At 38.3% G+C, this 26,266-nt stretch overlaps 1 long non-coding RNA gene across 1 annotated transcript in view; it reads right to left on the bottom strand.

Moving 5' to 3' along the window:
• LOC140330977 (uncharacterized) overlaps positions 1-14,759 on the bottom strand; it is a 44,252-nt gene extending 29,493 nt beyond the window's left edge. Inside the window, exons 1-2 of the long non-coding RNA XR_011920839.1 lie at positions 12,481-14,759; positions 7,222-7,290 (exon numbers count right to left, since the gene is read on the bottom strand). This is a non-coding gene — a long non-coding RNA (uncharacterized lncRNA). The remainder of the gene's footprint in view (positions 1-7,221; positions 7,291-12,480) is intronic.
• Between the last annotated feature and the right edge of the window lie 11,507 nt (positions 14,760-26,266).

Here is a 26,266-nt window from a genome sequence, read left to right as displayed (position 1 = left end):
TATTATCCTATTACACACTTAAAGTAATTTTTCTGTCTTAATTATTACATTTGCACGTTATTGAGCTATCTACATCACAAACATTTTATTTCACGAATATAATTACATAAAGGAACACACATTTATAATTAAGCATCCATTTCAAATTTTGTTTGCATTGGAGGAATCCTTTTCAATCACCACTAAGGGGCACTGTGAAAGACATGATGGAGGATCTGAACTGGAACTAATGACCTACCTCCCGAGCAAATAGAAGGTTGGGAGGTTGCAGGCAATGATGCGCTAAATATGCCTATCCAGATAGTTAAGTTATGCAATGAAATTTTAGATTCATCTTAGGCTATCAGAACAAGAGGCTCCGTTTGTTAAGCTGCTGTTAGACATAATAGTTTTAGAATTGAGGGCTGAAAATGAAAACAAGATGGCTGAAAATACCACTGGGGAACAATTTTGAACAAATTTTTTGTTGACTTCAATTTTTTTTTAATAGGTATGGTGATTCTGAAAGTGCAGCTAGTTGTTTTCTGGGGGTAAGATCCTAGGCGATACCAAAGGAGGGCATGCGCACCCCATTCCTGCCGGCAGCTGCACTCGCAGTAGCACTGGGGTTGCAGGATCAGTACCCTGTAGGTTGCAACATCCCTGTAGCTGAGGTTTTCCCTCAGCATCCTCTGCACTGAGGCTGCATAGCTGAAGGGAATTGAGTTGTGTGCAGCTCAAAAGCAGAGTAGTTCCTGTTAATTCCTGGCTGTCATTGGCTGCTGGGGCTCCCAGTCAGAGGTGCCTGTTATAGCGTCTGCTGGGCTTACCTGTATTGGATTGTTTTGTGAGTTTCCTCTGTTACTGACCTACGCCTGTTTCTGACTATCCATTTGAACTCTGCCTGGACCGACCGTTATTAAACTGGCACAGCGAGTAACTTTGCAGGAAGGCCAGAGGCAAAACTTCGCTCCTGCTGTGGCAGCTGCCACTCCTGTTGAAACCAAGGTCCCCCTTCCTAAAAAGTCTTCTGGTGAACGCTGCCAGTTTGAGAATTTCATGCAGTCCTGTAAATTGTATTTCCAGCTGCGACCAATCTCATCAGGCACGGATACACAGAGAGTTGGCCCTCTCCCCTGTGGATACATTTTTCAAGGCCATGGGAATCTTGTATGTGGACCCAGACCTGACCGCAACTTCTGAGACTAAACTAAGAAGTCTCTAACAAGGTAACAGACGGGCAGAAATGTAAGTCAATTCTGTTGGGGCCTATCTGCTGCCATCAAAGACAACCTGGTCAATTACCCCATGCCAGAGACTGGATGAAATGATGATGTTGAGAATCCGAATTGATTGTAGAATTTACGAGCGCAGTTTGGAAAACTGCCTGCGCCAACTGCCTTTGATGAGGGCATGGCTGTCCCTGCACCCAGTCCGCCTGCTTTTCGGGCTAAAGAGCTGATACCCATTCCGAAACAGTTTAATTCTTTCTGCTTGATTTGCCTTCCTCACCAGTAATTTTGGGCTGCCTTGGTTGCGCAGACATAATCCCATAGTTGACTGGGACTCGGGACAGATTGTTAAATGGGGTGAAAAATGTTTTGAAAATTATTTCGTTAAGCTCACTACCTCTCCATATTGCTGGTACATCCCTAGAGAAGCTGCCCATTCCTTATTCAGACTTCTCGGAAGTATTCTCTCCTCGGGCTGCGGATGTTCTTCCACCTCATCGGGCCTATGACTGCCCAATAGACCTGCTTCCAGGTACTATGCCACCCCGAGTGCACCTCTATAATCTCACTGTCCCTGAAAATTTGGCAAGGAAAACGTATATAAAAGAAAATTTGAAAAAGGGCTTTATCTGGCCTTTAAAATCCCCTGCTGGGGCTGGTTTCTTTTTTTTTGGAAAAGAAAGACAGTAACCTAAGACCATATATTGGCTACAGAGGGTTAAACAAAATTACCATTAAGAACAGATACCCTTTACCCGGTATCGATGACCTGTTTGGCCAGGTAGTCAATGCCCGAGTTTTTACTAAACTTGACCTAAGGGGGGGCCTACAACCTCATCAAAATAAGGCAGGGGGATGAGTGGAAAACTGCTTTTAACACTAGTGATGGGCATTATGAATACCTGGGAATGCCATTTGGGTTATGCAATGGCCTGCAGTCTTCCAGGACTTCATAAATTATGTTTTCCGTGATTTTCTTGGGAAATTTGTAGCGGTTTACTTAGACAATATTTTAGTCTTTTCACCTTCTCTGGCCCAGCATCGTGTGCATGTTAAGGCGGTTCTACAGAAACTTAGGGAGAGCCATTTGTATGCCAAATTAGGGAAGTGTGTATTCGAAGTCCAACACGTTCCTTTCTTAGGTTACATTGTTTCTGATCAGGGTCTAAAGATGGATCCAGCCAAGGTCACAGCTGGCCTTGATTGGCCTCAGCCCACCAATTAGAAGGCCCTACAAAGATTCCTAGGTTTCGCCAATTTTTATTGGAGATTTATTAAGAACTATTCGGTCATAGTCACTCCCCTTAGTGATTGGACACGGAAGGGAGCAAATCCTTCCCAGAGGCCAACCAAGGCTTGTGAAGCTTTTAAGAGGTTTAAAGAGGCTTTTTGCTCTGCCCCTATCCTTGTACATCCAGATACACAGCAACCCTTCTTTGTGGAGGTAGATGCATCTGAACTTGGGGTAGGAGCAATTTTTTCTCAGTACGGGGGGAACCCAGAATATTTACACCCTTCTTTTCCTGTAAATTTTCTCTAGCAGAACAAAACTATGATATTGGAAATCGTGATCTCTTGGCTATCATGATAGCTTTTGAGGAGTGGTTGGAGGGGGCAGAGCTTCCAGTAACTGTATTCACTCACCACAGGAGGGTGAGCGCAGCGGTAGCACTGAGGTTGCGGGATCAGTGCCCTTTAGGATGCAACATCCCTGTAGCTGAAGTTTTCCCTCAGCATCCTCTGCACTTAGGCTGCACAGCTGAAGGGAATTAAGTTGTGTGCAGCTGATTAGCAGAGTAGTTCCTGTTAATTCTTGGCTGTCATTGGCTGCTGGGGCTTTATAGCCCCTCTGCTCCCAGTCAGAGGTGCCTGTTATAGCGTCTGCTGGGCTTACCTGTGTTGGATTGTTTTGTGAGTTTTCTCTGTTACTGACCTGCGCCTGTTTCTGACTATCCATTTGAACTCTGCCTGGACAGACCTCTGCTTGTGACCTCGACTCTGTTTTTGCCTTTGCCCTTTGTACTTCGCTCGATGGACTGATTTCCTGTGTGTTTGACCTTGGCTAGTTTTTTGGATTTCCTGACATTTTTTACTCTGCATTTGTGGCTCTGTACTCTGCATTGGTGGGTGTCGGGTCTGCTGCTGGCCTATCTCCAGACACCATCCTTTGCGCACCAAGTTCTGGGGGCAACCAAGTGCTGGGAGACACAACCAGTCTCCCGAGGCTGAGCGGGGGCTGCTATAGGGGAAGACTGTGGCATAGATTGGGGGACTGGTGTCTGGGAAATACCGGTATTGATCCGGGCCCTACAGTGGATTTGCATAGGCATTAAGATTTGTATAGAGGTTTTGCGTTTGCGTAGTAAATTAGCAAAATTTATTTTTCCACTTTCTTTCAGATCATGTCTGGCTCTGCTGTTTCTCGTCGTAAGTGCCCAAACAACTGTGATTAATTTTGGTATATCTGTGGCAGTTTCACCATTCCCAGTCAAAGGGCGAACATCAGCACATTTGTAGAGCAAGCCTATATGGCATATTTTAATGTTAAACTTGGAGATCAAGATAAGTATTGGGCCCCTCATTAGGTGTGCAAACAGTGTGCCGATAGTTTACCAATGTGGACAAAGTGAACACGTGATAAGATGTCATTTGGTATACCTATGGTTTGGGGAGAGGCAGGAGATCATTTCAGTGACTGTTACTTTTGTATAGTGAACACTTCAGGATATAACAAGAAAAATAAATGTAACAGAGTATCCTAGTCTACCATCGGCTATACGCCCAGTGGCTCATTCAGATGAAATCCCAGTGCCGGTTTTCATTACACTACCTTCTCTTGAAGAACATTACTATGGTGATGAACTAGGTGACAACAATGATAAAGAGGACTCCGTTCGTAAGGGATTTGATCAGCATGAGTTGAGTGATTTGGCACGTGATTTGGGACTATCGAAGAAGGCTTCATAAAAACTTACTTGAAAAAGGAACAAAGGTACCGTTCTTTCGAACCAGAGAAATTGCATTTCTGCAGTACTTTAGAACAGACAGTGGCTTTGTGTACCACCATAACATACCTGGTTTTATGGAGGAATTGGGAATTCCAATCTATAACTCAACTAAATGGCCACTATTCATTGATAACTCAAAGCCGAGCTTAACCCCCATATAGTTCTAATTCTGTCCGTATTTCCACGCAGAAAGAGTTACATTCTTTTGCATAAAAAATTATTTTACATTGTAGGCCTATAATTCTTAGGCATAACTCACCGAAATATGTCCAATATTTAATAAATTTAATATTAAACTTTAAATAAAAAAATAAAGAAATTTGGTAAAAAAAATAGTGAAACATTTAAGATAACTGTACAGTAGCATGTATAATATATATATATATATATATATATATATATATATATATATATATATAAGATTTCTTTGTATTGGACTCAATACAGCTATTTTGTGTTGAATCCAATACAAAATTATTTAAATTTCCTGCCACTCCTCCCGCCCACACCAACGTATGCACCATAGTCACCGGGAAACCCCGGAGAACGTCTCTGCAGTTGCCAGCTGAAGATCGAAGAAAGAAGACATGTCCCGAGGATCTGCAGGGACCAGCAAGACGCCGGGGGACGACAACGGAACAGGGTGTTTTTTTTAAATGTTTTTAGCAACCCCGAGTGTGACCCAGAGTATATTTGGGTCAGTCTCAAGTGGCCATTCAGTTGGGTCATCTGTGTTGATCTTAAAACCGTATGCTTCTTTCTTGGTCAGCAACACAGATAAACCAAGTATCCCTGATATCTGTGCATGTGGGACACCAGAGCTCATGAGAGGCATTGGGTGGAAAGGAATTGGCCTCCAAGTTCTGCCCTAAAACCAGGTGATCCAAACATTCTACAAGATGCCACTTGTTGATAGAAAGAATATTATATTCCCGTCTCTGCACATGAAACTGGGTCTGACGAAGCAGTTTGTTAAAGCTTTGCAAATTGAAGGAGATTGTTCCAAGTTCCAAGTAAAAATTAAGGCCAGGGTGTTTGATGGTCCACAGATTCAACAGCTCATCAAAGATGAAAATTTCATCAGGACAATGTCAGAAGTTGAAAAGAATGCTTTGTTATCATTCAAAGCCATTGTCAAGGACTTTCTTGGAAACACACAAACAAATAATAACACAGAAATTGTCCAGAAACTTTTGGAGAGCTACAAAATGCTTGGTTGCAATGTGAGCATCAAGGTCTATTTTTCTGCATAGCCATCTTTCTAACTTCCCGGAAAAACTTGGTGCAGTCAGTGATGAGCAAGGTGAACGATTCCAACAACATTTGAAGGTCATGAAAGGATAGTATCAGAATAGATGGAATGTAGATATGATGGCTGACTATTGTTGCAGCATCCGGCAGAATTTTCCAAATACTGAACACTCCAGGGGAAGCTATAAGCGTAAATTTTTACCTTAACCGTTTACCCGATTAATTTTCAAATGTTTTACTGTAAAAAAAAAGTGCTCTAGAGTAACAATAAATCCTTTGTATGAACAAAAGAAATTTAAATAAACAGTACATTCAAGTTAATATTTCATTATTTTTTCATTGTATGTAAAATTTGTATGTTTTTTGACAAAAATGGAGGGTACCCTGACTCGTAAAAACTGGATGTGATAGCAAAAAACTAGGATAATTTCTGCATTCATCACCCAAAAATTAGTAAAAAACAAGTGTAAGATCTAACTTAACAAAAATGTGTTCCCCAGTGTAATATTTGTTATGTCATATGTTAAATCCTACCGAACAAAGCTTTAAGGGCACTTAAAGGATATGTGGTTAACCTCTGAAAGTATCTAAGTTCCCCACTTTAACAGTAATGAGTGTCATACACTGAAGGGAAATGTAGCTGCAAGTACCAGCTTTGTTATTTATGTTTCACTAATCATAATATTTGTTTGGTACATTCAAATTCTAAATTGGCTGTGGCCATAACACTTGTTCTGAACCCTTAAAGTGGAAGTCAAGGCAAAAACTCTGTTTGCTTTCACCTAGGTTGTCAGCAATCTTATTAGCTATAAGTTTAAATTTTGTGTATATGAATAACATTTTCCTGTTGACTCTGTAAATTTGCATGCAAAGGAGTCTTCAAATAAGACTGACTTTCTCAAAGCGTTGAAATCAATGGTAATGCCATTGTGTCATCTGCAACCCATATTTAATGTACAGCACTGTGTAATATGTTGTTGCTATATAAATACGGTTTAATAATATTATTGTTAATAATAATATTATTAATAATATACAAAGCTAGCTGAAAGAGTGGTAATGTGAAGTTGAGACTGTTTGAAAGCCTGGAACCCAATAAAATAACTTGCAGGTCTTCAGGGAACCCCTGCTATGATATCTGTATCCACAGCTCACACTACATTAGTGGCCAGTAGGAAGAATGTCTCTTACATTGGTAGGAATACCACCCTTACAGATAGCCACAGTGATCATTGGTGTCACCTAAACTGATCTGAGAACCACAAATTGCTCATTGCTCAAGGAACCCTACAACCTCTGGAGGAACCCTGGTTAAGAAACACTGGGTTGAAGTGTTAAGTTTAGAAAAATTTAATGAAGCTGAAAAGAAAGATTGCAAACATAGATTTTTCTGGAACAGTAAAAAAAATTTAAGAGTAAATATTCTTGCATAAGAACAGTTGTGCCGGTTTTCCTAAAGGTCCCAAAGGGAGTGAAATCTTGGGAATATTTTCACTACATCCCTAGCGAGGCACGCAAGCAAAATGGCCATTAAGATCACTACAGAGGCTAATTTTCTATACAGACATATTAACACAGCAGACACGAACCCTTGAGAATTAACACTGTATGTATTGCTGATATAAGCTATTTTGTGAAAATTGCTGTATAATTGCAGCTAGAAATCATTGGAATACTGTAAATAGTGGACCATAAAAATAAATAAATAAAGAATGAACAGAGAATACTGTTTTTAAGATGGTAAGTCTTACCTAGTCTTTCTGTATTACCCATTATCTGTAAAAACAGTAAAACAGCAGATGAGTCCTGTCTTCTTACACCTAAAAAAGCAAAATACAGATTATCATTCATCAAATTGTTGAAGATACTTAGAACACAACACAAGCTTAAAATGTACTGGCTGATGTCTCAAAACATCCTAAATTTTAGTAAAACATCAACAACAACTGGAAGAAACCAGTTTTAAATTTTTAAATACCAATAGTTTAGCTATAGAACCAGAGGCTGTAGTGCCTGTGAAAGTAGCTCCATTTCACACCATGTAATAAACTGCTCCCACATGCATAGCAAATTGCTGTTAGTGTTTCTTCCTTCACAGGAGGAACTATGCTGCAACCACATGCAGAAAATAATTCAACCAAAGGGAACAGTTGCAAGTGTGGTTGAGTCTGTGGTACAATGCAGTGGTCAACTGCATGTCTGAACAGGCTTTACGTTGTTTGGGGTTGGAAAGTGGCCTGATCTGAGAGGGAATTTAGAAATTTTCTTGATAGGAATGACGGGTTGGAAGAACATGGAACAGTAAACATTCTGTCTGCTGTGTTTTTAACAAATTCACTTGGAATGTATATAAATGTTATAAAACAGTTTGCTGGGATTAAAAGGGGAACATATATTCTTTTAAAATACACTGTTCTAATTGATTAATTTCACAAAGTATTTGGAAAATTTGAAACTGTGCAACTGTGCAGAAAAAACTTGGGTTTGCTGGATGTGGGATGCCTGGCTGTGGAAAATCTGTAAATTCATCCTAATTCTTTTTAAACTTTTGTGATTGGACCCTCAAACCTGCTAATTTTTAGTAATGAGGAATTATGACTAATCCTCAATGAGTTCTCTACTCTAATGTTTTTTATGGTTAATAATATTGATCATGTACTGATGGCATGAGGTCTGTCCAAGCTAAAGCAGCTGGGGCCCATGAAGTATAAATACTATCAAGGAATATGTGCAATGAGGCAGAGGAAACTGTGGAAGATGCTTATCTAGTATGATAAAAGTATCATTAGGACAGGAAACTGCAACTTGATGATTGGAACAGAGACTGATAAGGAGTGTCCAGACCCACAGCCAGCCTCTTTTGCATCTAATTGTATCTAAATGTTTTCCTTCACAGGGATCTAGTGTCAGTAGCGTTAGACATATTCAACACACCAGTAGTGTCTAAATTAAGCATTTTTTTTACAATTGAACATTTTAAAGCATCAGAGGACAGCCATATGCATTGTAATAAACAAATTGTGCATATAACAATGATAACCCCTGAACTATTCTGTATCAGCCTACCCAGGTTAGCTGGTGGACAGATATAGACAAATAGGAAAGTTTTTTTCCAGTGGTATAGAAATTGAAGAATAGAACTTGCAAACAAACCATATCTCAGTAAATACCTTGTTTTTACTTCTTACCCCAGGCAGGCTGTAAAAACAATTTTCCTCAGTTACCTCCATACCAAACATTTTCTCCAGCTTCACTTTTCTAACTGACCCCACATAATAATGAATGTTTCAGACTCTGAAGTCCGGCTTATCCCCCATCCTATCTCCTTATCTCACACTGAAGGTTTCTGCTGAGCAACCAAGCAGCTTTCTTCCAGCAAGGCCAGATTTGATAACGTGGGGTCCTTGGTTAGTCTCAAATTGGATCCCACATTTTCTAGATTATGGCAGTCCCTAACCAGTTAAAAAACTAATTTCTGTGTATACACGAACATAAACGCACTCATATACAATCCTGTACATGTACACACATATACACACACACTCTCCTATACTATACAATCAGGCAGATGATGCGAAGGTCCTCCCTGCACGAACCTCTGTCCTCTAGTGGAGAAAAAGGTAAAGTCTGCTGTGTGCTACAATCTTTTCCCAGAGGAAATTCCTTGAATCTTAGGACAAGAGCTGCTGCTGCAATCATGCAGCTCTTCATTGGACATTAAAGGAGAAGAAGAAGCTTCAAGGGGCCCTTGGGGTAATTACGGTACTGAGCTTGCACCACCACAAATGGTGGCTATGCCCTCTGGACAATCACAGCTAGAGCAGGGTTGTACTTGGACAGGTACTAGGCTAAGCCTATATTTAGCATTATGGCCTGTAAGCCACCAGTTTAACAATTCCTATCTACACCAAGGGCCTATTTACACCACTTATGGTCTAAAAGAACAAGGCTTCCTAGTCAGGCAGAATTTATGAGCAGAGTGCCATGGGTAATGTCCATATGTGATGTTAACACTCCATGATTACATAAGTTAGCCAGGCTGGGGAGGAAAAGGGCTAGATGATGATGCTGGATGTCGACTAACCAGGAAAGGACACATTCTGACTTGCTGCAAAATCTTATGCAGACTGTAAGAAACGCACATGTGTAGTGAAATCAAAGAAAGAAAACAGGCTCAACTGTGTAAGTGGATTGTAGGTGAAGGGGATGTTTGAGGAAGTTAAAGCTTTATTCCTGGTTTTTCTATTCCTCCATGCTTAAAAAAAGTTCTAAAAACCCTGCTGTTTTTAGTTTATTTCACCCCCGTCATGTGAAATCAACCCTGTAATAGACAATCCCATAACTTAGGTGTGTTTGAGGGAGAATGCCCCACATACCATGACACTAACATGTCACGATGTGCAGCACCACCCATCCATTACACCAATGGAGAAAAAAGAGAACTGACCAGTAAAGAAGACAGCAAGCAGGATACACCCCAAACTAAAAACTATAGTCTTGTGACACTCTTTCACCGTTTACAGGAAATGGGGTCCATCTCACTGCCTGCCAACGTGAAGAGGTGTTAATAATACCCTGGTGCTGGGGTAAGCATGAACATATATACCATAATATTTACCACCTAGAATATACTATATCACATACATATAGTATCGGTAAAGATGAATACAGGCATACAGTTTTTAGGAGACTGTCATGTGCATTGTCACATCGTAAATACACTGCAGTTACAGGTAATAAAAGTAGATAAAACCGTAAAAAAAACATTACAGCAGAGTCTAATAACATCCGTACACATAATGATACAGATGTCCGATATAACAATCAATTTAATGAAAGAATCTAGGAGAATCAACTGCTCTAAACAGTTTAATTAACATACATTTGTTTTCAATAAAAAAAATCATTGGCCCTGGTTGAAAATCCAACTGAATCAATCAATTTTTCTGTTGTGCTGCAAAATCTTATTGGAGTGAATAATCATTTATCATTAATTTAATGGCCTACATAACACATTTTTTACTTCTGCTGTTGTGATAGTGATATTGCATTTAAAACATGTAGCCTGACCTACAATTAGGATGTAAAGTTTGTGATGATTCAGAACTTTGTGCAGCAAAGTATATTACGCTACCTAGCGGTAGCCATTAACCAGGCTCTGGTTTATTGCATTATATGTTTAAGCTTTATCCATTCCAATAAATTTGAACCATACTTTACTCTCCATCAAATGTGAAAGTGTCATATATGCATGCAGGGTCAGCTGTTAATATACACATGTGTGCGTTGTAAAACTCAATGCCAATATTAATAAAACCTAGGCCTTTTAGTTTACAAAGTACATAATAGTAAGAAGCATATGTGTATATCCAGGAATAAATATTTGGGAGCAGGTGACTGATTTTGGACATCCTAAGCTTGTTATCTTTTACCATTAAACCCTGTTTTTTTTTTTAATTGCGTTATACTTTTTCTTTTGCCTGGCAGCTCCATGTTAACTTGTATAAAAAGTGCTTTTCCCTTAGGGAAACAATACTCTTTACCCCGAATAACCCAGGGCTTACATGATATTTCAGTATGAAATGTGCATTTTTGCAGTGAGTTTAATCCATCCATTTTTCATGGCTAGATGGAATGTCAGCACTGGGGGGAGTAAGGTTGTATACATTTGCCAGACAACATAAATATAACAGCTATGTACTGGAATAGAAAAAAAAATCCATCAGAGACTACATCTCGGCGATGCTGCCCATTCACAAAAATGCAGTGTGCAACCACTATTTCACAGTCAACAAAACCTTCATTTTTGTTAAAATGGCATTTTTTCTTTGTGTCTGCAATGGTTTTGTTCAAGGTACCTTGTATGGTAAAAGCTAGGTGCAATGAATTCATGTACTGAAAGAAACATGGCTTAGTCACCATTTATGCTACATGAACCTGAAAACACACAACATTATGAATATAGCCCATGGGAAGGAGAGCAGTCTGAGTGTATCAAAATGAATGACTGTCTGAGTGTGACATTTTCCAGGGGGATCAAAGGAAATGCAAGGCATATCTAGGTCAACATGAAAAACACTGCTATTCCTGCGTTAAGTTAGTATTTGGATCTTAACTACACTCCAGCAATTCTCTATACGATTCCATGACATTGTGGGTATATTTTGAACCTAGCTCTACAGCTTGGAAGTATTTATACCTCTCAAAGTTGACAAACTAATCATATATATATTTTTTAATTTTTTGCTTTACTGATGTAGAGATGAATCACTGGGAAATCATTTCATGCCTAGACATTACAATGTCATGTGTCAAAACCCATGTTCATTTAACCCTCTAACTACCTGCATGAAACTCACTGCGCTGAAATGTGTTTTCAGTGGATACAAAGAATAATACCAATTTAGAATTTTGTCATATCGCTTGCATCCAAAGATTTTCTTCTCCTTCATATTGTATTTTTAAATTTGTTCTTTTTTCCTTACAAATCAAAAATATACACAGCATAAACATGGTATTCTGCACGGGTTAATTATATTATATATTGTTATAAATGTAACCACATTTCCTATGACCATAACACATTACAATCATTACAGACATCCTGTAGGTTTACATTTGTATGGTTTACAATGAAATCATCAGCAGGTAAAACAAACCCAATTATGAAAGACATAAATACAAAAATGATGCAGATTTTGATGAAGATTGAAGTTTTGTACACTGATAATTTTCAGCAGATTTTAAATATTATATCAGCTGTAAATCAAAATGATACCCCAAACAAAGAAAATCTTTTAATGTAGTGAATATATAGGTTCCAAAAAAAAAAAAGATAAAGTACAATATATTATAATGAGTGAGGCTACAGGCTTAGAAATATGCATACTCATGAACTCAAACATGCATGTATCCTTTAAGCTGCCCCCCCCCCCCCCCCCTTTTTACTGTTGAAAGCAATAACATTTTCTTACAGACTAATCCTATGCAGTTCTTGCTTGCATACTTACATAGCCAGATTTTGTGCCATTCCAAAAGCTGCGTGTCTGGCTCCTTTGTGCAGAAAGTACATTGAAGTTGTGGAATAGTAATGCTTAAAAGGCTTCGTATGTATGTTTTCTGCAGCAGGTGCTCAAGATGCGTCACGACTGAAGACACTCACTGAAAGTTACTCCACAAAGACATAAATAAAAGGGCGCAGATCACATTGTACAGACAATTTAACCGTGCACACATCTTATAGTGGTCATTGTGTGGGCCGGCATAATCGAATTAACATTCACCTGTTATTTAAAGCATTGTAATCATTGAAAAGTGTAAAGGAATATGACGATAGAATGAAACACACAAATTGAAAAAACAAAGTGAAGAAAGGCAGACGGTAATAAGTCTGTTTTACGTTGTGCACAGTAATTTTTAAGCATGTAACGTTTCATTGCAGCAGAATATCGATCCACGGTTGCCAGATTTTGTGTCGCAGTACCCAATGAAGTGAGGACGTCAGTCGTTGAAAATTAGGCAAATTAGAGATCATTTGATGGCATTCTATTGTCGCTATTGTAATCACAGTAATTTTCCTTGGTAAAGCTGCTTCGTGATGAAGGGGAATTCTCACCGGATAATTGTGAAAGATATCGAAAGATTCAGGATTCAGCATCTGGTTTCGAAAGCACTTCAAATTCAAATTGCCATTTTACTATATCCTGAAAATTTATTAGAGATTCAGATCATGTCGCTTTAAATGGAAAGGTGAAAGCAGGGTAATTTCAATCTATGAATTATTCAGCTTCAAACTGGAGGAACCCATGAACTGATTCTCTGACAGTGTCTCTTCCAGAGCCTCCATTACGCTTGTCATTTTTATTTCTTTATCTACGATCTCTTTCTAAGCTACTGAGCTTGTCCCTTAGGGCTCAGCTTCAACAAACCAAGTATTTCAAATTGGCAATAACCTAAAATGTGCTGCGGTCTCCATAGGTTGTATTTTTTCCCCCAAATCATGTAAAAAAAAAACCCACACAAATCCATGACGATATCTGTTAGGTTCTTCAATTAGATGAATTTGAAACAAAAGAAAGAAATGAAGGAAAAGGAGGAGGCATCGTATCGGAGAAGAGTTATGCTCCTGTAAGAACCAAGAAGATAAAGTGATGCTTTGTGCTTTCTCCTTTGTTGTCAGCGTGTAAGGCTTCCTAGCTGCATAGCATCACGCAAAACAACTGTTAAAGCAGACTGACTTTAGTGTCCTGGTTTTCCAGCAGGAGCAAATGAGGACTGCATTACAGACAGACTAATCCACACGAAATGTGCACTTAGACCAGGCACAACTCATGGCTGCTAAGGGAGAAAATGCAATCAGGCAGCAGCAGAAGCAGCAGCAGGTTAACAAAGCCAATCCAAAAGCAAAATAATAAAACAAGAGGAAAAAGTATTGTATTTCAATCAGGGAAGCTCCATCCAACAGGCATTGCAATCCTAGATATTCTCCACATGATGGCTGGTTGTGTCACTGCTAGTCTGCTCCTGCCCTGTATCCAGACAAGGATTGGGACTGATTTAGGTCAGCAAGTCTGGACACTCTTCTTTTTTTTTAACCGTTTTTCCTCATCATGTAAAAAATACATAGCATCCCATTGTTTTTCCGGCATTATAGGTAAACCCGGACATGTGAGAAAGCTTTAGCTGTAGCATGGCTGAAAAGGCCCCAGACAGAGACACCAGTAAGCATCGGATCCTTTGTCTTAGGGATTCTACTCCTTGCAGGTATACTAGCGTGCAACAAAAAACTATCATGCAAGGTGAGAAAACAGATGTTTCTTTATTCTTCGGAAGCATTTTGGAATCCAGACTGTGAACAGGGCTGGAAAACGTAGCAAGTTCGATGTCAGCGTTTATGTACAAGCCACTTCCTTGCTCTTATCCAAAAAAACACAGCAATCCTTTTTTTGTATCCGAAACAGACAGAAGGGTAACTCCCCGGACCAAAAAAATAGAATGGCGTTCCGCGGCTCGTCCTGTGCGTCTGTATTGCCGCACTGCGACCAGAAAACTGCAGTAGAAAGAGCTCTTGCAGTTGTGGAAATGTAGAAAGCAGCAGCTCTGTGACACAGCAGTCAGCTGACTTGTAGTGTTATCATTCAATGTCCTCTATCCAAAAAAAGGCCAATTTTTCGGAGGAAAAAAAAGCACTGCGGAGAGGACCTGGCGATCCAAATTTGAAATTAACATTGTAAGAGCAGGTCTGACTAATCTGTCTGCACACCTGAAAGTCACTCCTAGTGCAATGCGTGCAGTTTTGCTCCCAGGAACTCTGGCCACACGAAGCTAGCTGACTGTCTGAAATCTCAGACATGCTGACGTAAGATTAGGCATCTTCCTTTTTTTTTTTTTTGGGTAACAAAAAAGCTTTTGTTACTGCACGATGATAACTGTGAAACTGTTTATTTTACTGAATATGCAAGACTGGTTTTAGGTTACTGTTTCAGTATTAAGCAGAATCAACATCTGATGATTAGCTATACACATAGCTAAAAAAAAAAAACCTAACGCGTCTCTATGTCTTTCTTTACACAGTCATCGTCTCTGCATGACACACAATAAGAATTAACTTGGTGATTTGGTTTGAATTTTCCTATTTATCATCTATACATTATTTTAATACACAAAACATCCTAAAATATGAATTCACTTCCAAGTTGGTGATGGAGCAGTATAAATAATTTACAACCATTTATTGAAAGGCGTAAGCTTAAGAAAGCCCCCTGATCTGTTATCGTGTAAGTGCCTTCGCTTGCCAGTGAACGTATAGGGCTGACAATTTATAGAGAGCCAGACACTCTCATCTGAAACCAAGGCTGAACCTGAAGGGGTCGCCAGGCTCTGTCTGGAACTGAACTTCAATTCCATATCACATTATAGCTGTGTTTGTTTTGTTAATTAAGAGAGTTTTCCCTGTCGATTGCTGTCTCCATTGCTGTCTGTGATTTGCTGCTGCCTCCAGCATACCTTATATGCTGCTCAATCACATTATCCTCAGCTAACATGTCTCTTGCTGTGCTGATCTAAATGATGAGTAGTGGTATTTTCCAGTTTAGCTTTATGTATGAAGGACTATGAAATGGTCTCACATTCTCAGTATAGATAAACCAATCGACAGATCAGTGTACAATGGTATTTCCAGACACATAAATTAGATAAAATAAACAGATGACTGATTGGTGTACATTTTAGTGTCCCAACTCCATTTAAAATTAATATTTTACTTGTGATTGGAGGTTGGTAAGAATGTAGATTTGAAAAGACTGTCTTGATCCCAAAGTCTTCCATAGATATCCTTCTTTTGCTTGCATTGTTCACTTTTATGTGTCATTGCAGTTGTATTTAGGACTAAAATCTTACCGGTATTTACAGCATAGGAAACAAAAGACGAAATTGAATGAGATGGATGGAAGTCTACAGAGAGGGGCTGAATAGGTAAGTATCATTTTTGCGCTTGTTTAATGTTTTATCTATTTATTTAGGCCTTTATTTTTAAACCTACATATAAGATTAGTGCAGCAGTGGGCTGAGAACATCTGCTATTGTTTAACATGTAGGGCCTGCATTCTATAATGAACTGTTAGGTTTTAGCATCTGAAACTGTTATCTAGGTACTGCTGGAGAAAGTGCAGGAGGAAGTTTGGATGATTGATGAGTCGCAATGTGTTTCCTCCTGCACTTGTATCAAACATAACATCTGTACAATTGGGAAATCATATGGTACCAGTTAGGATATAGCCAAGATAGCTTTAGTGTTGGACTACCATGTGATAAACTAAGAAGAATGTGAAGTTCCTCCTACAATCCTAAACTAAGCTGATCATTACCAAATAAAACACCTTTCTGAGATGATAGACTGAAAATGTCTGGAATATTCTACATCACACCAAAATCGCAACATATTCACATAAAGTTGCAGCACAGTAACCATGGACTCAAAATACTACAGCCAGGAATTTCCTACCCTCACTCTTAAGCACTACTCTTTAAAAATTGACCCCACTGGGTCTTATAATTGATATTAGGGATCTCAGACCATTAAACTGCATGTGATTTACTTTAGGTGAGAAACAGTTTTACCTACTGAGATCAATTGCTATAATGCCTCTTCTTTTCTTGGAGCTATATAGGGATATAAAAAAAAGAAATTAAATGTACACTTTTTCATACCAAACAGTAAAATGGAGATGATCTTCTACTACTGTTGCTAATCTTCCTATTAATCTAACTGCCACATAAAGAGTATGGTGCCATTATACTCTTGTAGGGGCCTATTTATAAAGCAGTGAATCTGACATTCATTGAAACACTCCCTGGTGGAGAATCAATTACTACCATTGAACCACATAGACCTGGAACATTTTTCACCAGAGAATGTCAGGTTCATTCTTTCATTTACCCAAATTAAAACTAAGGTACCTTTGTAAAACTAAGGGTTTACTCTACCCAAGCCATTTCTAGATTTGCCAAAGTAGGGAAACTTTCTGTCTGTGTCTTGGGGGATTTACCCTCACTATTCTTCCTGGTGACCAATGTCACTGGTACAAATAGTGATGTGAAATCCAATATATACACTGGATTTAGTAGTTATCACCAAAGTAGTCGTGGAGGCAAACAGCAGATTTCAAGGCACAAGCAAATATTGCAGGGCAGATTTTTAAAAAATATTTTCTTTATTATGAGAAACAAATACCACGTTTCAAATAGTTTTTGTCAGGTAAGTAGGAAATGACATTTTCATATTTGGTGTTCACTTTCCGAGCAATCATTTGGAGATATGATTTCCTTTTACAAGGTCATTTCTACCTATTTAACCATGTTTACAAAGACAACCCATGCCAGATTAAACCATGGCATTCCTTTTTTTATTGTTAAAAAGGCATTTCAACTTATTTCAAAGTGAACTTTATTCTGCCTTGTAGATAATTAAACAGAATTGCCCCCAGTGAACGGTTTGTTGTGATTTGCTCAGCAACATAAATCAGTAAGTATGAAATTTAATTTCAATAACTGCTCATTTATTACAGTTTCAGTGTGTTTATGTACGTCTCAAATTTTTGGGAGTAGGTAAGGGGTGCCAATGTGCCCCAGCACACATTCCCATGGGTGAGGGAGGCATGTATCTGGACCTAAAAAAAGACAGTTTCCAGATTCCATCATAAGCTTCCTCTTGGATTTAGGGAAGAGGATCTGTCCCTCAACATAAGGCCTTCCAAAGTTGAGGAAAAGCAAGAAATTTGGTATGGACAGGAAGGAGGGACACACATTGGTGCTACCTTCAACTACTGGTGCTATAGTGGTAATTGGTAGTAAAAAGGCCAAAGTTTCAAAAAGAAAATAAGAAATACAAATAAAGACAGAAGACAGGGCTAGCACAGCACAGGAGAGTGCAGTAATATAACTAATTACTAAGTACTATTTAGATTTTTTTTTCTTCTTAAACATTGAAGAGAATGGGCAAGAAAAAAAGTAATCAATGATTATTATAGACCACTGATACCTTCTGGAGACCAGTGACCCCATGAGCTGGTGCAAACATTTGGATCCAAACAAGTACTGAAAGTGATTAGTATTTGGTGCTTTGCTCTCTGTCTTCTTGACTCATCTGCCTCTTTGAAGAGCATAGCATGTAGTATTATAGCTAAAGCCAATAAGGAATGTGGGATGCTTGCTTGGCAGTTATTATAGAAACGTAAAGCACTTATTCATACAAATTTCAGATTTTAATTTATAAAACTTTACTTCCAGTAATAAAATAACATATATTATTTTATTTCTATAGTACCTTGCATTCCTGTGATAGTAACCAGTGATCCTGCCAGCAAAAATCCTCTATGGTTGCTTCCAATGATAAGGCGACAATTCTTCTTTATTGTTTCAATGCAGGTGCAGCGTTGTCACCATATCCTATTACCCAATCTCAGCTTGAATCCATGACAACTTTAATTGTAATGCAAGTATGTCCATCTGCATCATGGTGCAAAGGCTAAAAAATGTCTTACACAGTGGAGGAGATTTGCACTGTGGTAGAATGAACTCATTGTAAAGGTAAGTAATAAAACATATAAACATGAAAATTGGGTATTGATTATTATGTGCATCTCTTTTTAAATAAAGATTCACAACTTTAGGGATTAATTTAAAAGGGCACAGGGCTTGTATGGAAAAGCAAACTAAAGGAATAAAGAAGGAATGGTTAGAAGTGACGAAATGTATGTCTAACAGGTTAGAAGTGCCTTGGTTTAACAAAGCAATCTGTACCTAAATCATTTTTATAATACGACAGAGTGCCCAGATAATATTTTTAAAACAGCTGCTGCTGTTTATAGCCATGAATCTATGCTTGGAAGGTCAATTTGGCCTGCTCAACACCAGCCAAATACTTTTCCAGCGTTACTGTTTAATGCTCTTAGCCTTCCCATGCTGGTCACTTTTTTCACTGTATTTTACACAACTTGTTTTCTACGAAAAAGGCTTGCATGGTTGCTTGTCAATACCTTCATGGCTGATTTTTAACTATCACTGTGACCTACAGGCATTTCAGTTTCAGAAAACTATCTCCTGATGTGTACTGCAGAAATGTTGATTGGTTATGACAACTGTCAAGCAGGTAGTGAATTACACTAAAGTTATTAAGTGATGCCCAGGGCATGGCGTTATTAACATTGACAGACATGAATGGATTAGATAATCTTGGTTAAGTAGCATATGGAGTATTTGAAGCCTACTCATTATTTTACTATAGGTATCCAACAGAGAAAGTTTTATTAATAATGAGTTTTTTTCATAATAATACTATAAATGAAAAGTGTCATTTGTGGGCACATATTTTTGAATTGCATATTTAGTGTCACACCTAAACACACTTTTGACAACTAGTTACTCTCACAGATTGTATTTCTTATTTCTTTTTATTTCTTTTATTTATCATATAAATACAAAAAATTCTTTATTTAGATTATCTGACTTCACTGAGGAATACTGATGAATTACAATCAGAACTACCAAAATGCACAATAAAATTTGGTCTTACAACGGGAAGTAGTGCAACTTTTGGATTTCTGCTTCATAAAGTACAGAAGTATATGTATGTATAGCTGTATATATTATGACATATGTACAACTTCAACCTGATTTGCACAAAATCAAACTATACTGCGGATTACTAATCATATTTTGCTGGCAGAAGAAATATTGTAAGCAGCAGCTAAATAAAAGTAAGGGAATAAAACTCAACTTTTCTTTCAACTAAATTAAAGTGGAATCCTAGGCAATCAGATGAACCATTTAAGTCACCCAGTGGTATTGTTCAGCACAGCAGCATATCACCTATCTTTTGCTTAGGACAAATGTGGTTACAATTTGATAGCAACTGTGAATATATTTATTTGTATTTCCTTGATTTTTAACAGTATTGATTAGGAAAAAACATTTTTTCCCAGTGCAATATTTATGCCATTTGTACACCACATATATATTTACCTCAATGGTAAATCTCAACATCTGTATTTTATTTTAGGAGAGCTTTATTCCCCTTTCAATGCTACATGATGACAAATGTAGAAAAAAAAAATAGTTTGCATAACATTCAGTGTCAGACAGCACAGCTTAGTTCAAAGTAAACTTTTTCACAGCGTTGTATTCTCAAAAATGTAAATGAGATTGGAATAACATTGAAAAATTCAGATGACAAATTAAGTGGTATAGATTATCTATATTAGTTTCAGACTGGGGATTATTTCTGCAGGGAATATTTTATTTAGGAGATATAGTTAGCACACTTATTTTTTCTTAATTATATTTCTATTTGTCTACACTTTTTTATCCATATTTTTACAATCCAGTCAGTAGAGACGAGATGTAGCCCTCCACACCTTATGCAGCTGTGCATTAAAAGATAAGGCCTAGTGAAAACTAATAGTCATCTAACAGTGATAACAATGATTACAATAGCTGTAAACTACTGGTGCAGAGAGAGGCAAAACAGAGCTGAAACATCTCTGTCCCAGGGTCTCTACTAGGAAAAAGTTATATTATTCATCACATCCCTTCAAATGTAAACACAATGTGGAATAAATAAGTGTGCCATATCACAATGACAAGTTGGAAGAAATACAAAATAATTTTGCAGGATGCATAATATTTTATTTAACGTTGTATTTTTGTGACTTAATGGCACTTTCATTGAAACCTTTAGATGTGTATAGGAAGAAATCCTACCTGTACGTACATAGAAAGAAATGGTGGCAGCCATTGCTCACCTCCATCTAAAAATGCCTGTGTTGTGGCTCCCTGGATTCAGAACTTGCAAAACTAACAAGATTTTGTACCTCAGTGGTTTGGCAAGTACTGTACCTAGAAGAATAGGCAATCAGAGAAATAGGAACTACTTATTTGGTTCTTGGTTATAGAGAGGCCCGTAGCAATTGTGGTGGTACGGACCTTGCTTTCCTAGACCTGCAACCTAGTTGTTTGGGTTCATATTAGGGAGTTTATTAAAGTATATGCAAGAAATAGGGTTACTGTTGTTTTTAATGTTAAAAGAAAAAGCTGTGAATTTATTCATGTTATTTATGTATGTTGGTTTATAAATGTTGAAATTATTCGTTATTTATATATTTGAAAAATGGTATTTATTTACTATGTTGTTTTACCAAACGGCTACTTGCCAGACATTTTAGGTTCAAGTTTGTGTCTGTTCATTTTTGGGGAGGGGATTGGGTTATGGTGGTTGGCAAGTAGGATAGAGGGGGGGTTGGTAAAAAAGGTGATGATGGGTAAATGGAGTTACCCTGGTCATGACTCAAAAAGTATTTAATACCTAATTGTCTGCATTACAGCCCAGCGGTTTTGGAAAGAAAGGCCAACGATTGCAGTTTCCCTACATCTAAGTACAGTTTATTTTTAAAAAAAGTTTCATCCACATGTTGCAGTGGCGCCTGTCTACCCTACTCCCCTGTTTTCTGTAATTTGGATACGATGCAGATGAATTTTTTCGTTACTGAAAGTGCAGTACATTTTTGTAAAACTATATTACACACAATAATTTGTATATAGAGACCTAGGTTCCCTAATGGGGGTGCTCACGTTTTTGTATTTCCAATTAGGGAATAATAACTTTTATGTTGTTTTTATTTGTATTGTACCACAAGGGGTTGTATGTTTTGGGGAAGGTTTGCTTTTAAATGTTTAGGCTGAATAACTTTTTGATTTAGGCTATTCTTGCTATAAATTTCATGGCTATGCTTTCTTGTCTTACAGTAAATGTTTTTAAGGGTTTTTTGCTGGCTTGAGAGCCTAATACTATTAGTGTTTTATGATGACTCCAACATACATCAAATGCATTTGTGTGCTGCCAGTCATCCTTTTTATTTGATTTAAATAATATTTATTCAAGTATATATATGTTTGTGTGTGTGTATGGCATTGTACCTTGTTTTTTATTTAGATCCATCTGCTCTTTCATTTGACTCCAGATTGACTACAGTTTTGTGCATTACATGTTATTATTTCCTTACATAAGTATATCATTCAATTAACCAATCTATGGTTATCCTTTTCTAGGTTTGTAGTTGTGATTATATACGTAAATGTTTAAATGCAATTATGTGATTGCAGGAAAATCATTTAAACATTCTTACTAGTGGTAAATAAGTATTATTAAATCTTCTCTATCAGCATTCTGGAGAACTGAAAGCTGACATTTGGTTGGTTAGGTGGATATTTTCAATCCACACAGCATGTTTCATGAGCTAGCAAAGGGGTCCTTACCGACCCATAAACAGATTGTTCTCTCACTGATTTATTACATTTTCATCAGTGAAGCTGAGTGATCCAGCAAACTTGGAATAGATCTTGTTCAGAATTGAAAACATTTACTAACAAATAGCAAATGACTTTTTAGGAAATCCATTTCACGTTTGCTGGATCACCCAGCTTCACTGATGAAAGTGATGAAAGCTTTATTAAATTAGGGCTAGTGAGTGAACAATCTATTAACGGGTCTGTTAAACATTTATAGAAATATTCACAACTACAAACCTAGAAAAGGATAACCATAGATTGGTTAATTAAATTTAATACTCGTGTAAAGAAAGTATAATGTGTAATGCACAAAACTGGGGTCAATCTGGAGTCAAATGAAAGAGCAGATGGATCTAAACAAAAACAAGGCACGATGCCATCAACATAAACACACACATAAATTTATAAATGAGGAATTATAATTCTTTCTTATTAGAGGGGGATCTATAACACTAAAATGTATGTTTTTCACTGCAGTCTGTCTTGGTTTTTCTTTTCTTTGAACAGTTCTCTGACTTGATGTCAGATTAACAAGGCTTTCTCATTTAGAAGCAAAGTAACATTAGACTATAAAATGTTCTTCAAGGTTCTATAGTTTTAAAACTGTCGATTATTTTCTCATATGGCATTATATTGCATTGAAAAGTAAGAATGCATGTAGGAACTGTTTGAATGTAGCCTGTGTCTTGGAAAGGCAAGGGAATTGTGTGCATTAAACGGTGCAAAAGATACTGTTATCTGATGTGGATGTCAATACATTCCCTTATAATATAGAGTATCCAAGTAATAATACAGTCAATTTCACAAGGCTCCAATTCTGTCTTTTGCAATTGCAAGAAAAATACCCTGCTCTTAATGAACCAAGAAACAAGTCTTAGGTTTCATTTAACTGTGAGGTACAACAATAAGTCCTAACAGTGGGGAAATTAAAGTTTTCTCTCTTCTGACACTGACAAACATAAAATAGACAGAACACAATTCCAATATAGAGCCACAAAGCAGATTCTGATATCTTAAATGAAAATATCAATTATATTAATTTTTGTCTTTATTTATAGTTTTGTTTCCCAAAAGAACATGCAGACCAAGCTAACTAGCAGAATAAATTCAAGAAAAAAAAGCCCTATATTTGTTTTGGTCTACTTAAAAAAATTAAATCAAGGAATATGAGATAAAAAACAAGTTTAAAAGACCGGGATCTGCACTCATTTTCAGTAGTAAATGTATACCTTATGGTTTACAAAGAGTCAGAGGGCTCTGTTCATAAAATAGGCAATCAGGCTTTTTGTCAAACATTCCCTGGTTGGAGTCTTCCAAGTCCATGTGTTTTCACTGGCAGTAATTGATTTCCACAAGGAAATATTTGAGGTAATGTCAGATTCCCCATTTTATAAATAGAGCTCAAAGAATGACACTTTTCATATAAAAATTCTGACCTGTATGTGGCCCTTGGGGACTAGAGCTGGACTCTTCTGAACTAGATAATGTCTCACATATCCTTTTTCACGGTGATCACACGTTGTACCTTACAGAACCAGATTTTTCTAGCAATTTTAGTACTAGAAGGAATGGGGCAGCTAATTTAAAGTATATTTTTACCACAGTTGCTGCTTAAGCTAACCTGTAAAAAGGTTTTTTTTTTCATGTTCCTTAATATTCACTTCCTTTTACCTAATATTAATTTATAAAATATTGTAATTATATTTTTATTTTTCAGTAATATATTTTTAAATGGGGCAGCCGAAAAAGTAAACTTGTTTTTTTGTCTTTAAAAATAAAAGCCAAGGAGTGCGCATGTGCAGGCGTCTATGGCAGCTGTGTGATAGACGATTTGGCTCCCCTCTCTTACCGGCCCTTCCACCAGCAGAATTGGCAGCTGCAGAGGACTGGCAGGTAGCGGATCCTTCCTAGAGGGCGTTCATCTGACTGCCATGGTCGGGAAACACACAGGCAAGCAGAAAAACCAGGTTTCCCAGTCTCAACCCGCGCGTCCTCCAACCAAGATGGCCGCCGGACAGAGCTACTGACACGTGGCCCAGCCTTCACAGACGGAGCGCACGGATGAGTGCTCCACAGGACAAGGTAGGAGCCATGATCCTGGATCTGGGGGCGGAAAACAGCTTCTCCTGAACTCTTCCTGGCAAGATCCTGCTCCCCTGATCCACAGCAAATAGATATAACTTCCAGGGGCTATGCCCAGGCACCCAGCCCTGGCACCCTTAGTGCTGATTCTAGAGGGACTTCGATTCCCTCAACCTTCTCTGTGAAAATCTCTACAGGGAACAGATTCAATCCTCTAGCTCAGGAAGCCATAACTCCTGCCACACTAGCCCCATTGTCTGAAGGGGAGTCTAGGCTGTTTACCCACCTCGCAGCCCTGCTAAAGGCTGAATTGGCTAAAACCTCTGCTTCTATCACCTCTGACCTGTAGACTGGAGACTAGAGGTAGAGCAGTAGACTAGAGGCCATGAAACAAAATCTTGATACGACAGCTACCAGGGTCTCCCAAAATACAAAGCAAATATCAGTTCTGGAAACCAAAATAGAGGACTTAGACACAAAATAGATGACCTGGAAAACTGGTCCAGGCGTTCAAAGATGTTCCTGGTGTGCTCAAACAATTTCTCAGGGATATGCTGCCTGATCTGCCTGATTCACATCTGGTAATTGACTGAGCCCACAGGGGCTTAGTGGCTCCCAAATAACATGGTCCCCCCAGCGAAATTATTGTTAAAACCCACTATTACTCCACCAAAGAGGCCTTAATGAAGGCCGTTATAGACTATGACTCTGTACTACTGGAGGGTGTTTCAGTTCAATTGTACTCGGATCTTTCCCCTCTCACCATTCAGCGCAGAAGAGCATTGAAACCACTTCTTCAGTCCCTCCTGTCTCACAAGATCAGATATAGATGGGCCTTTCCTCTACGCTTTCAATTTCAGGGGAAAACTTTCTCATTCACCACTTTTGATGAAGGGGAACAATTGTTACGGGAGTTGGATTTGCTGCCAACTGCTGCAACTCACCATGAGGCCCAAGAAGGTGTCCATCCAACACTATATCCTCTTGGGCAAACAGCTAAGTCCAACATGAAAAGGGTACACAAGCCGCCCTAAGATGTTCCCACCTTTAGAGGCCTTCCCCCTTCCCATATGGGAATAATCTACCTAGATATCACCTGTGTGACACTTGTGCTTCATCGCTATTTTCATGTTTGGATATTTTCTTGTGGGTTCTTTTCCACCAGGACTCATGCTTTGTTTGACAGGGCGGCCTGCCCTGTCTCCTGTTTATATTGGGATATTTACCGTAGGTCACATTGACTAAGTTTTGCATTCAGGACTTTGGACCTACTTCATATGTTGTACTTTGTCTACACTTATCCTGAAATGCCTGAAATTTCCATGGGGAGAGGGGAGGTGATAGGTCTGGTCCCCTGGATTTTTTTCTGGTTCAAGAAATTGGCTGCTTTTTGGTTTTTGTTTTTATTTTCTCTCGGTCCTTGTCTCCTATGTGTGGTTGTTGTTGCCTTCCCCTATGTTTTTTTCCCTTTTTCCTAATAACCAAGGGTGTGAGTTTCACCCTCCCTCATGAGCTCTATGTTATATTGCTTAACTGATGTCTTCCCCTGCCCCGGGTAACCACAGTGACCCTCAGGCGCTGGTAATACTGATGCACAATGTGCAGGGGCTTAATTCTCCAACTAAAAGAGCCAAAACTTTCCACTATTACAATTTACTGAAGGTGGATATCTTGGCACTCTAAGAGACGCATTTCTCCAGTACCTTTATGCCCCGCTTCTTTCACAAGAGGTTCCCCCTTTGTTAATTTGCCAACTCAGACAAAAAGAAATGTGGTCTGATGTGTTTTGCTAAGAGATTGAATTTCTCACCTCTGGATATAGTTTGAGATCCAGGGGGTAGATTTCTTTTGGTGCGGGGCTCTATCGAAAGT

Source organism: Pyxicephalus adspersus, chromosome 5 (genome assembly GCF_032062135.1).
Source record: "Pyxicephalus adspersus chromosome 5, UCB_Pads_2.0, whole genome shotgun sequence".
Taxonomy (NCBI): domain Eukaryota; kingdom Metazoa; phylum Chordata; class Amphibia; order Anura; family Pyxicephalidae; genus Pyxicephalus; species Pyxicephalus adspersus.
This window is presented reverse-complemented; position numbering and strand designations above follow the sequence as displayed.